Source organism: Babylonia areolata, chromosome 29 (genome assembly GCF_041734735.1).
Source record: "Babylonia areolata isolate BAREFJ2019XMU chromosome 29, ASM4173473v1, whole genome shotgun sequence".
Taxonomy (NCBI): domain Eukaryota; kingdom Metazoa; phylum Mollusca; class Gastropoda; order Neogastropoda; family Buccinidae; genus Babylonia; species Babylonia areolata.
In genome coordinates, this window is record NC_134904.1 from 29,365,959 (window position 1) to 29,376,763 (window position 10,805).

Below are 10,805 nucleotides of genomic sequence, written 5' to 3' on the forward strand. Positions count from 1 at the left end.
CGAACAAAACATTAAAGCACAAAGGAAGAAATAAAATAAATTCACTGCATGTAGGTATAGATACAAACTTCACAGAAAAAGCATGATTTTTGTCTTTTTTAGCTGGTTATTATAAAAAAAAAAATTTAAAAAAGGAAAAAAAAGAGAGTGTGTGTGAGAGAGAGAGAGAGAGAGAGAGAGTGTGTGTGTGTGTGTGTGTGTGTGGAACACCTAAATTTAGGTTAATCTGACAACAGTCTCAGTCAGTCAGTGTGTGTGTGTGTGTGTGTGTGTGTGTGTGTGTGTGTGTGTTCTGTTGTGTGTTGTGTGTGTGTGTTGTGTTGTTCAAACAAAGGTTAATCTGACAATAAATGGTCTCAGTAAGTCAGTCAGTCAGTCAGTGTGTGTGTGTGTGTGTGTGTGTGTGTGTGTGTGTGTGTGTGTGTGTGTGTGTGTGTGTGTGTGTGTGTGTGTGTGTGTGTGTTTGCCTGGCAGTAAATTGGTTGAATCAGTGTGTGTGTGAATGTGTGTTTATGTCTGTGTGTATCATGCACTTGTGTATGTACATCATTCTCACCAACTGCTGACATTTGGCAATCTATTTGTGGTGTGTGTGTGTGTGTGTGTGTGTGTGTGTGTGTGTGTGTGTGTCCTGTGTTCAATGCATTTATGTGCATGTCCATTATCCTCACTACCATCAGGCAGTTGTCACCTTATCTACAGTGTTGGTGTGTGCAAACATGTCTACTTTGAAGCCTCCCCAGCAGCTGAGTTTTCAGTGTCAGCTTTTCCTTTCCTGCTTCTGATTTCAGCTGCTTGTTTCATCTTTTCCTGCAGTTTCTCTTTTTTTTCTTCTTCTTTTTTTTTTATCAAAACCAGTGAAGTGGTATTTACTTCAAAGAGTACACAAAGACATCGACAAGTTTCTCTTTTTTCCATTTCTTTCACTTCCAGGGCAGTTCTGGCATACTGCTTTTCTAAGTTCTTCCTTTCTCTTTCTTGCTATTTCAGTTCAGCATCAGAAATATCACATTCAAGCTTTCTTTTCAGATATTCCTTTACTTCAATAGAAACAACCAAGATATTTGTCATTGAGAAGCTCAATTTGACTGCCTTTTGCTGCAGGCTTCCCTCTCCTGTGGGAAACCTTTCTACCTGGTGCCAGGCCGGACACGCCAGCAGATACTGGCGTCTCTGTGATGCTGCTTCATGCTGAACCCGGCCAGAATGACACTGACAGTGTGTCACTGATCCAGGAAGAAGGCCCAAGCACCTCTGGAACAGGTTCTGACATGTGAAGGCAGTCTTCGTCATCTGCTGTTATCCATAAGGATGCTGCTGGTACTGGTATATATCAGCTGGCGTCTGTCATGCTTTGAAAATAAGAACACTGGATCCACTTCCAATCATTCTCCGAAGACAATTGTTATGAATAAATCTTCTATGTTGTGTGGTGTGTATGTATGTGTATGCATGGGTGCATGTGTGTGTGTGTGTGTGTGTGTGTGTGTGTGTGTGTGTGTGAGCGATCCTATGGGAATGGTGGATCATCCAAGTCTTAAATTTACACGTGGATCAGTCAAATAAAAATATCTATAAAGTTCTCGCCATTCTCCTTTCTTCCCTTGTGGCTTGTGTGTGATTGTGTTGAGCAATTAGGGTGGGATGGTGTGATTACTTCATCTCTATCACTAGTTTCCCTCTTCTCTCATCCCTTCCAACCCACCCCCACTGTGTGAGCCTGACACTGTGCATGAAAATAAAGTAGTATGATCGCTACCCTCCACCCACCACCCCCATTCAGCTCTCACCAGTTCAAGGTCGCCTTGAACTCTCCATAAACAACTGTCCCACCTAATGCCACAACACACTGACACTGACAGCGTGGTTTTGAATGTACATTGTAAAATTTCTTTCCACAATAACTGAATACACCTGAAATATCTGCTGATGTAACATTTCTCTTCCGAACATGCTTGAAATCACATGTTGAGGCCATGTTCATACTGTGCGAATGAGCAGAACAGAATCAGAAACTGTCATCGCATGTCTGTTCCAATGAATTAGGTGGGGAGTAAAAGGGAATGCCTGAATCTATAACCAATGGCTTTGCTGCCTGTGAACAGTACTACCTTGAAGGTAACTAGCTGTTAGTTTATTTCGAGATGTGCAACACAGTCAGTGGCGCGCTTCAGCCGACAGCTAACTACCTGATAGTTAACGGTTTTACTGGTAGTTAGGCTGCGCTACCTGACTGCCTGTTGTGCAACTGGCCCCAGAAATGCACACACACACACACACACACACACACACACACACACACACACATGCACATACACACACATATATTCCACACACATTTAGTTGTAATTCATGAATGATTTCTAAATTATGTGGATATGAGAATGTGTGTGTGTGTGTGTGTGTGTGTGTGTGTGTGTGTGTGTGTGTGTGTGTGTGTGTGCATGTGTGTGTAAGAGGAAGAATAAGAGAGCGACAGACAAGACAGACAGATTCACAGAGAAAGAGACAGAATGAACCAAATGAATGAGCGAACGAATGAACAAATAAAAGAACAAACTTTTTTTTACTGAGGGGAAAAAAAGGAATAAACACAACTGGCTTGTTTTCATCCTGCCCTGATGAAAAGGGAAAGTGTAACAAACACATAATACAAAGGCAGATCTTTGCATGGGTCTATCAGGTCAAAAACACCTGTTATATTATCACTTCCTGGCTAAGCACACGTGATCTAACTCTGCTACTAGTGAAAGCTGAAGGCTGTTGTGTTTGAATGATTTTAGGAAAAGATGAGTAAATCATCACGTTCAGGGGGCATGCCCTCAACCCCACCTCTACCCCCCTTCACACCTGTCCCTACAGCTCAAACTCCTCCTCTCCCACTATTTCCACTTCTCACAGCTATCATACATATATATATATATATATATATATATATATATGTATGTATCTATATATATATATATATATATATATATATATGTCCCTGCATCTTTCTCTCTCTCTCTCTCTCTGTTTCTGTGACAATTAATCTCAAGATGAACCATAGTTAACAGTTGTGGGTGAGCACACGTGTGCATGTATCTGTGTGTATATGAGTGCACGAACAAGTCTGTGTGTGTGTGTGTGTGTGTGTGTGTGTGTGTGTGTGTGTCACTGTGTGTGTCACTGTGTGTGTGTGTGTGTGTGTGTGTGTGTGTGTGTGTTAGAATTATTCACAATTTCCAGCAATATGCTTGAATTTATATTGCCACTTGCCTGAAGGGCTGTACTGCTCAACAGACAATCAAAATGTCAATATGCAAATCTCTCTCCCTCTCTCTCTCTCTTGCACACATTCAGTCTCATGCCACTTCCTGTTGACTGCACTCCGCAAAAAGAAGAATAAACAAATAAATAAAGATTTTAACACACCATTGCAACAATTTTCATAATCACACATAATTATTTTACTATCATTCATATTATTCATGAAGTGCAAAACTTTTAAACCAGTAACTCACACCAGTCACAGAACTCTCTCCCTTCATAACACAATTCACATACCTCAGCAGAGCACTGACATGAAAGATAATAAATTGTTGACTTTAAATACAAGCTTACATAAAACACCATGAGCACTCAAGCCTTGTTGCTTTACATAGTTTTTTTTTTGGAAGTAATGTATCCAAGACACCTGATACTTTTGTCCTGAGCCATTTCTCAAGGTCCCCAAATGTTTTCTGATGCAAAACACTTTGAAACAGAGTCAGGGCATCCTTGTTGGGCATACATTGTTAACAAATTTATGAAAACTCTATCGGTATCAATTATTTTAAGCCATTATCTTTGAGATCATGTGAGCAGACACATAATTCATATCTGATAAACACTGCTGAAGCAGTACTTTGGTCAGCTTCAGTTGAGTACTGCATCAAACAAGCTTTTTCTGGCCTCAAGAGTTATCATACCTTCACATGATGTCAGAGAGAGAGCATTTGAACTTTTGTACTTGATTAAGACTTTTTATGCATGATGCTTTTCATCAGTGCATCATGGACATGCTTGTGTGTATACAATGTATATAAGTGTGTGTCCCCAAAGATGCAATGAGTGTGTGTGTGTGTGTATGCATATTATATGCCTTAGTTGTGCATTTAACTGCATACATTCTGTCACATCTGACAATCAATACTACATTCGTGGCATTCTTTAATGAGAACATCATTAAGTGACATGGATGTGTGTGTGTGTGTGTGTGTGTGCACTCGTGTGTGTGTGTGTGTTGTGTGTGTGTGTGTGTGTGTGCATGTGTGTGTGAATGTGTACCTACATGTGTGTGTGTGTGTGTGCATGTGTGTGTGTGTTGTAAATGTACATGTATGCATGTGGCTGAGACACATACTGAAAAAGAGATGACAAAGCTACTTTGCAAGTGTGCTTCCATCAAAGGAAGACTCCATCCAACTGGACTCTTTATACACCAGATTTGCTATCTAGATGTGCCTGACCAGCAGCATAATCCAACAAGCGTAGTCAGGCCTTTAGTGCAAGCTAACAGACATTTTTTGCACCTATTACAGGAAAAAAAAGCAAAAACAGAACAAAAATGCAAACAAATATATTTTACATGCAACCTTCAGCTCAAAACTGAATACAGTTTTGGTATTTGTTTTTACTGCCACACCAACGGACTTACATGCTATGTGGTATTTCAGGACTTTACCCAAAATCTGCTATGCTGATATCACATGACGATAAGAACAACTTCCCCCCAAAAAAACATTAACCAACCTGGAACGCGTTTGTTGTTGTAGACTCGAGTTAGAAACGCCACACTGAACACAACACACGGCGACCACACAACACACACACACACACACACACACACAAACGTGGATGACAAGCACAAACAAATCCAAGTCAGCTGACAGAATCCTCTATTTCCTTTCCTTCTCATACTCACATGAGCGCTGTGTGGTCCATTCTTCTACAGAGGAGACTTTGACCAGTTGTTCGTTCGGCCCTCATCAGTTCGTTTCGGGTTGTGTCGACTCAACAGACAAGCTTCAAGTTGTGGCGACCATGCGTAATGTCCGTTTCCTGTGCAACATTCTAAAAACTGTTCCCACGCCAGATCTGCCCTAGGCTCTTTCAGCATCGTCTACATTGAGACATGATGCACGAAGTGTTTGATTTTGTCGTTACTGCTTGTTTGTAATGCTTTTTGGGTTTTTTTTATTTAGTTATCTCTTTTTTCATATAATGATGATGTTGAGCCTGCATGGTATTAGTAATCCAAAGATACCAACGGAATACCGAATCTCGTTAAGGCCTCCGATCTTAAGCTTGTCAATTTTTACTTTTCTCTAAAGCATTTCAAAGAAGTCATTGCTCTCTAGATCCATTTAGTTCCTTGGTTGACTGGGTGTCATCCTAAAGACTGAACACGTTACATGATTCTGAGTCTCATGAGACTGAAATTCCGTTAGATTTACCCTTGAGACTATAAGACTGTTAAGGAGGGTCGGGGTGTAGAAAGACAGATCAACTGAGTCATTGAACACTGACATTGAGGGGAGTGAAGTCTGGTCTTACTTCTGATAAACTAAAGGTTGGTGATTTCAATCACACTTCAGTTGTGTCTGTGTGTGTGTGTGTGTGTGTGTGTGTGTGTGTGTGTGTGTGTGTTTGTGTGTCAGTGTGTGTTCGTTCTTTAGTTTAGCGTCTTTTCACTATAACAGTAAATAAATAATTAGTGATATTAGACGGGAAAAAAAGGGGGGGGAGGGGTAGGGAGAGGGGAAAGAGAAGTCAGAATAAAACAGAAAAGGTAGAAAACTACTAAGAAATGCATAACTAACATGAAATTAGCTTTAACAGTTACAATTCAATAATGAAGATAATATCTAAAACCATTAACATGATTATGAAGTACATTAAAGGAATGTAGAAATAGGGCTATGAACTAATGCCTCTGAAAGTTCGACTAAAAGAACCTCATTAGAAATAACTTCCCAAATCATCTGCAGAATAGTTACTTGGGCAAGAAGATACGTAACTGCTGACATTGAAACAAACTATGATGCAAGCCAAACTGCTTACCACAAATGCATATGACATTTTTACTATATTTTGTCTTCAGCGCGTCAAGTTTTATACGGAAGAAAGTAGAGGTTATTAATCTTGTATAGCAAGCTGAAGAATTCGGTATTTTTTCTTTAATAATACGTTCGGGGAATAATGTCCCTTTCTGTTTTGAAGACTCTGTCTTCCATCGTTTATGAAATCGATCCCATGCTGCTTTTTCTAACATAGTGTATGCTTCTTTCACGGAAAGTCGGACAAGTATTCTTGCCGATTTTTCTGAATCTTGCGCTCCTCTTTTAGCTGCTTTATCAGCAGTTTCATTGCCATAAATGCCCACATGAGAAGGCACCCAACAGAAACTGACATCAGTACCTTTAATCCTGAAACAATGTACCAAATGACTTGCCTCAATAACTAAGTCAGGTCTTGTTTCAAGGCTAAATGATTCTAGAGCATGAAGTACTGATTTGGAATCAGCAAAGAATGCTATTTTCAAGAAAACTATTTGATGGCTCACCAAGTAGCTCAATGCTTGTATAATAGCAACAAGTTCAGCCGTAAAAATGGAAAGATTATTTCCAATAAAGTAAGATTTTTCAACTTTAAAAGCGGGAATAGTAAAAGCCGCGCCAGCATTTTTTTCATCAAGAATGGATCCATCTGTAAATATATGGAGATGATTCTGGTATTTTTCTGCTGTGTGTATTCTGGCAGTAGTCGTGATATTGATGTTTTCTTCCTTTTTTTTGTTTCAGAATAGTTGATATCAAAATCTGCTTTCAACATTTCCGAAAAAGGAATAGGAGTATAAGATGGTTTTATAGCTAACTCGTTCATGTTAACACCAGATTCTTTTAACTGATTTGAAACGTAAGTTGTGACTGTTTCTTCTGATGAAATAACTTTAGCTCTTTTTGGAAAATCAACGCCAGATCAGATCTTACTGTCAGTTCATCAGCAATGAAATTTTCTGTCATAGAAGTGTATCTTACAGCGAATATTGCTGTTGCTAACTCACGATGCTCATTTAAAGGAAAAATTCCGGCTGTTTTGTATGTTTCCTGGTTGGATGCATGAAAGGGCACTCCAAGGGCAATTTTGATAGCCTTACAGTCTACACTTTGAATCTTTTGTAATAGATATTTAGGTGCACTGAGAAGTATTTCTTGTGCATACGTTAACTTAGATCTTACAAGAGTCATGGAAAGATGGATCAATGTTTTTGTGTCCATTCCCCAAGGTAAGCGGCTTAGAATTTTCATTAGATTGATACTTTTCCTTGCCTTTGTTAAGATGTAATCAAAGTGAATGTTCCATGTCAGTTTTGAAGTAAGATAAACACCTAAAAACTTCACCACCTGTTTATAATCAATGACGTCACCAAGTAAATTAAAAATTGGCATGCTAGATGGGTTACCACCTGAATTAAACAACATCATACATGTTTTTTGTGTCGACAAGGCTAAACCATTTTCAAACATATAGTTACCAAGGTTGTCAAGATCAGATTGATACAAACGCCGTATGTAATTCTGTGCTCTTTGTGGGGTTGACTTTTTTAGAGTGACACCCATCCACATACAAATGTCATCAGCATACTGTACAATAACCACACGATTTGACAATACCTTTGGGAGATCCTGAATAAGAATATTAAAAAGTATAGGGGCTATAACTCAGCCCTGTGGAATTCCCATGTCAAGTTTATGTGGTGAAGATTAATGTGTTCCCACCCTCACTTGGATAGTTCTATTAGATAAAAAGCTTTTTATATACTCATAGAGATTACTAGATATTCCGAATGATTTCAGTTTGTATAGCAGACGTTTGTGCCAAACCTGATCGTAGGCTTTTTTAACAACCAAAAACGTTGCCAAGACACTTTTTCTGCGGGCAAACTGACGTTTTATTTGAGTTGTAATTTTTACAAGATGTTCGACTGTTGATCTTGCTTTTCTAAAGCCTGCCTGGTTCACTGGAATGATATTGGATTTTTCACAGTAAATTATTCTCAGCAGGACTATTTTTTTCCCATTAGTTTACTGACATGCGAGGTCAAAGCAATAGGCCTATAGCTATTCTTATTACGTTTAGGCTTTCCTGCTTTTAGAACTGGTACCACTATCGATCTTTTCCTTACCTGTGGTACACTTCCAGATATCCAACATTTCTGATATATTTTGTGAAGGAAAATGATACATTTTTCTGGAATGTTTTTTATCATCTCATTTGATATTGCATCGATGCCAACGGAACTTTTTTTTTATTGTTAAGGGAAGCTATTGCGGTTTGTAGCTCTTCATATGTAATAAGAGAATTAAACCACAAGTCATTTTGCAGAGTCGGATCACTGTATGAAGGGCTGTTTTCTTCTGTGTCTCTGTGTGTCTTACACTCCTGTGATAAACCTTCGTTTTTACTATTTTGCGCAAATATTTCAACAAAGATTTCTGCCTTTTCCTTATCTGATAGAAAGTTGTTTTGTGAGTCGTTTGATATTGGGCAACTTGGTAACTTGATTCCATTTTTTATTTCTTTCATTTTTGTCCAAACTTTATTTAAGTCTTTATGATCTGAAATTTCTTGTGAACAAAACGTCGACCAATAATCTTTTTTAGCTTGGGCTACTGTCATATTACTCTGAGTGTTTGCTTTCTTCATTTCTTTGTGCTTTTGGGGCTCACTGTCCGCAAGGCAGTTCTTAAATGTTTCTTTCTTGTAATTAACAGCCTTTTCACATGCATCATTCCACCAGACATTGCCTAAACGGTCACCCGACTTCACACCCTTTACTTATGAAATCGACATATCAGCTGCTGATAGAACAACTTCTGTAAAATTTGAATACATTACATCTATGCTTTGATTGTCAAGTTTTTCAAAATCTTAAGAGGAAAGAATGTTTTGAAATAAATCCCAGTTTGCATTCTTATAGTTATATTTTGGTACAATGTGAACGTTATCATTATCAGGCCTATAATCATCATCAGCTATTGTAATGATGATAGGCATATGGTCGCTTCCCAAAGTGTCTTTATGTGTTTCCCAGGTACATGATGGAACTAGCTCTGGGGATATAAGTGTTAGGTCAATTGCTGTTGGTCTGTGTTTAGAAACGTCAGGAATTCTAGTAATACTACCATCATTCAAAAGATAAAAGGGGCTGTCAACAATATTTTCGATTAAGTGATTGCTTGTCACAGTTCTACTGTTCGTTTCCCAGAATGGAGAGTGGGCATTGAAATCTCCCGCTATTACTCATTTACCGGGCTGTTGTTCTTGTACTGTTCTAAGCCACTCAGTATTTCGGTCGTTTGAGCCTTTCGGAACATAAACAGAAAGAACGTTAAGAACTTTTTGTTGCTGAATTCTATTGTAGCCGCACAAGAGTGTATTTCAAAGCTTGCAATAGATTTTGAGATAGGTGACTCACAAAGATTATACTGTAATTCTCTAAGTATATAAATAGCAGTACTTACAATTTTGCCCTCGTTCCCAGTTTCATATACTGGTGGAAAATAATAATTGGGAAGTTTGGGAAGCTTACATGCACTGATATTAAGTGACTGTAGAATTAAAACGTCACACTTATTTGATGCTAGAAAATGTTTTAGATAGGCCAGATTAGATAGAATAGATCTGCAGTTCCACTGGAGTAGCTTAAAAATAGGTCGCTTTTGCTTTTTCAGTCGGATGTATTCCATCTTTGAGTGACCGAGTGTTCAGGTGACTGTGGTCAACAAAGGGCACGTTCTTGTAATTAAACAGTTCTGTGGTGGTGAGGGCATTAAACAGATTTCTTTTCACTTCCATTTCGGGGTTTCTGAGTGGTGCGATCTTGCTGATGACAATCTTTGTTTTTGGGTGTTCAGTAGATAATCTTTTAATAGATTGTACAAATAATTTGCTACTGTCTCTTGGGTCAGATGTTTTTATATGGTTTAGCCCGGAGTGGATCACAACAGCGTCCACAGATTTCTCAGTCTTTGAGGACGATACAGTCGATTTTAGTGTCCGTTCTAGGTCGTCAATTGTTCGAGTTTTGCGTTGAATTACATGAAAACCGTAAGAACGGCCAAGCCTCTTTCCGTTCACCCCGCTCATAACCGAGTCATGTAAAAAAAACAACTTCCGGAAGGTCTTGATTTATTTCCCCATTTTCTTCATAGACTTCTGGAGTTCTTTTTTTTTTTTAAGACTGCAATTTGACGTCATATGACAGGTGACGTTATTATTTTGTTGCTTTCTTTCTTTCTTTCTTTTTTTTTTTTTTTTTTGTTGTTATCTTTTTGAAGTTTTCTTTCGTGATATGTTAGGAGCACTCTTGCAGTACGCTCAGGGGCCTTGACTGGGGTGACAAGAGCAGGTTTGATTGTTTTCACTATGTCAGCATAGGTCTTGTCGTTTGAAATAGCACTGTCTGTTTGCGTGGAACTGTCTGTCTGCGTGAAACTGTCAACGGTGTCTTTTTTGTATTGTGATGTTTGTAAGGTGCAGATGATCTCTTTTTGGTTATCGACCGCTTTTTCAAGATCAGCGATCTTTCTGCATAAACTGTCTACAGTGGCACAGAGATGGTGAATATCACTTACTGTCGTTCTGTTTTTGTTGTTGACGTTTTCTTTTGTTTTGTCCGCTTCGGCAGATGTTTTCTCAACAGTTCTCTTCAAGGATGATGTTTTAGATCTTTCTTTTCGAGATTTTCTTACGTCTTTTGGTGCCGGAGTGTCCAGTCG

At 38.7% G+C, this 10,805-nt stretch overlaps 1 protein-coding gene across 1 annotated transcript in view; it reads right to left on the reverse strand.

The window, feature by feature from the left end:
* Window positions 1-5,063, reverse strand: part of LOC143274638 (equilibrative nucleobase transporter 1-like) — a 56,231-nt gene extending 51,168 nt beyond the window's left edge. Inside the window, 1 exon segment of the mRNA XM_076578511.1 lies at window positions 4,946-5,063. The gene's annotated coding sequence lies outside the window, so the exon portion shown is untranslated.
* Window positions 5,064-10,805: the final 5,742 nt, after the last annotated feature.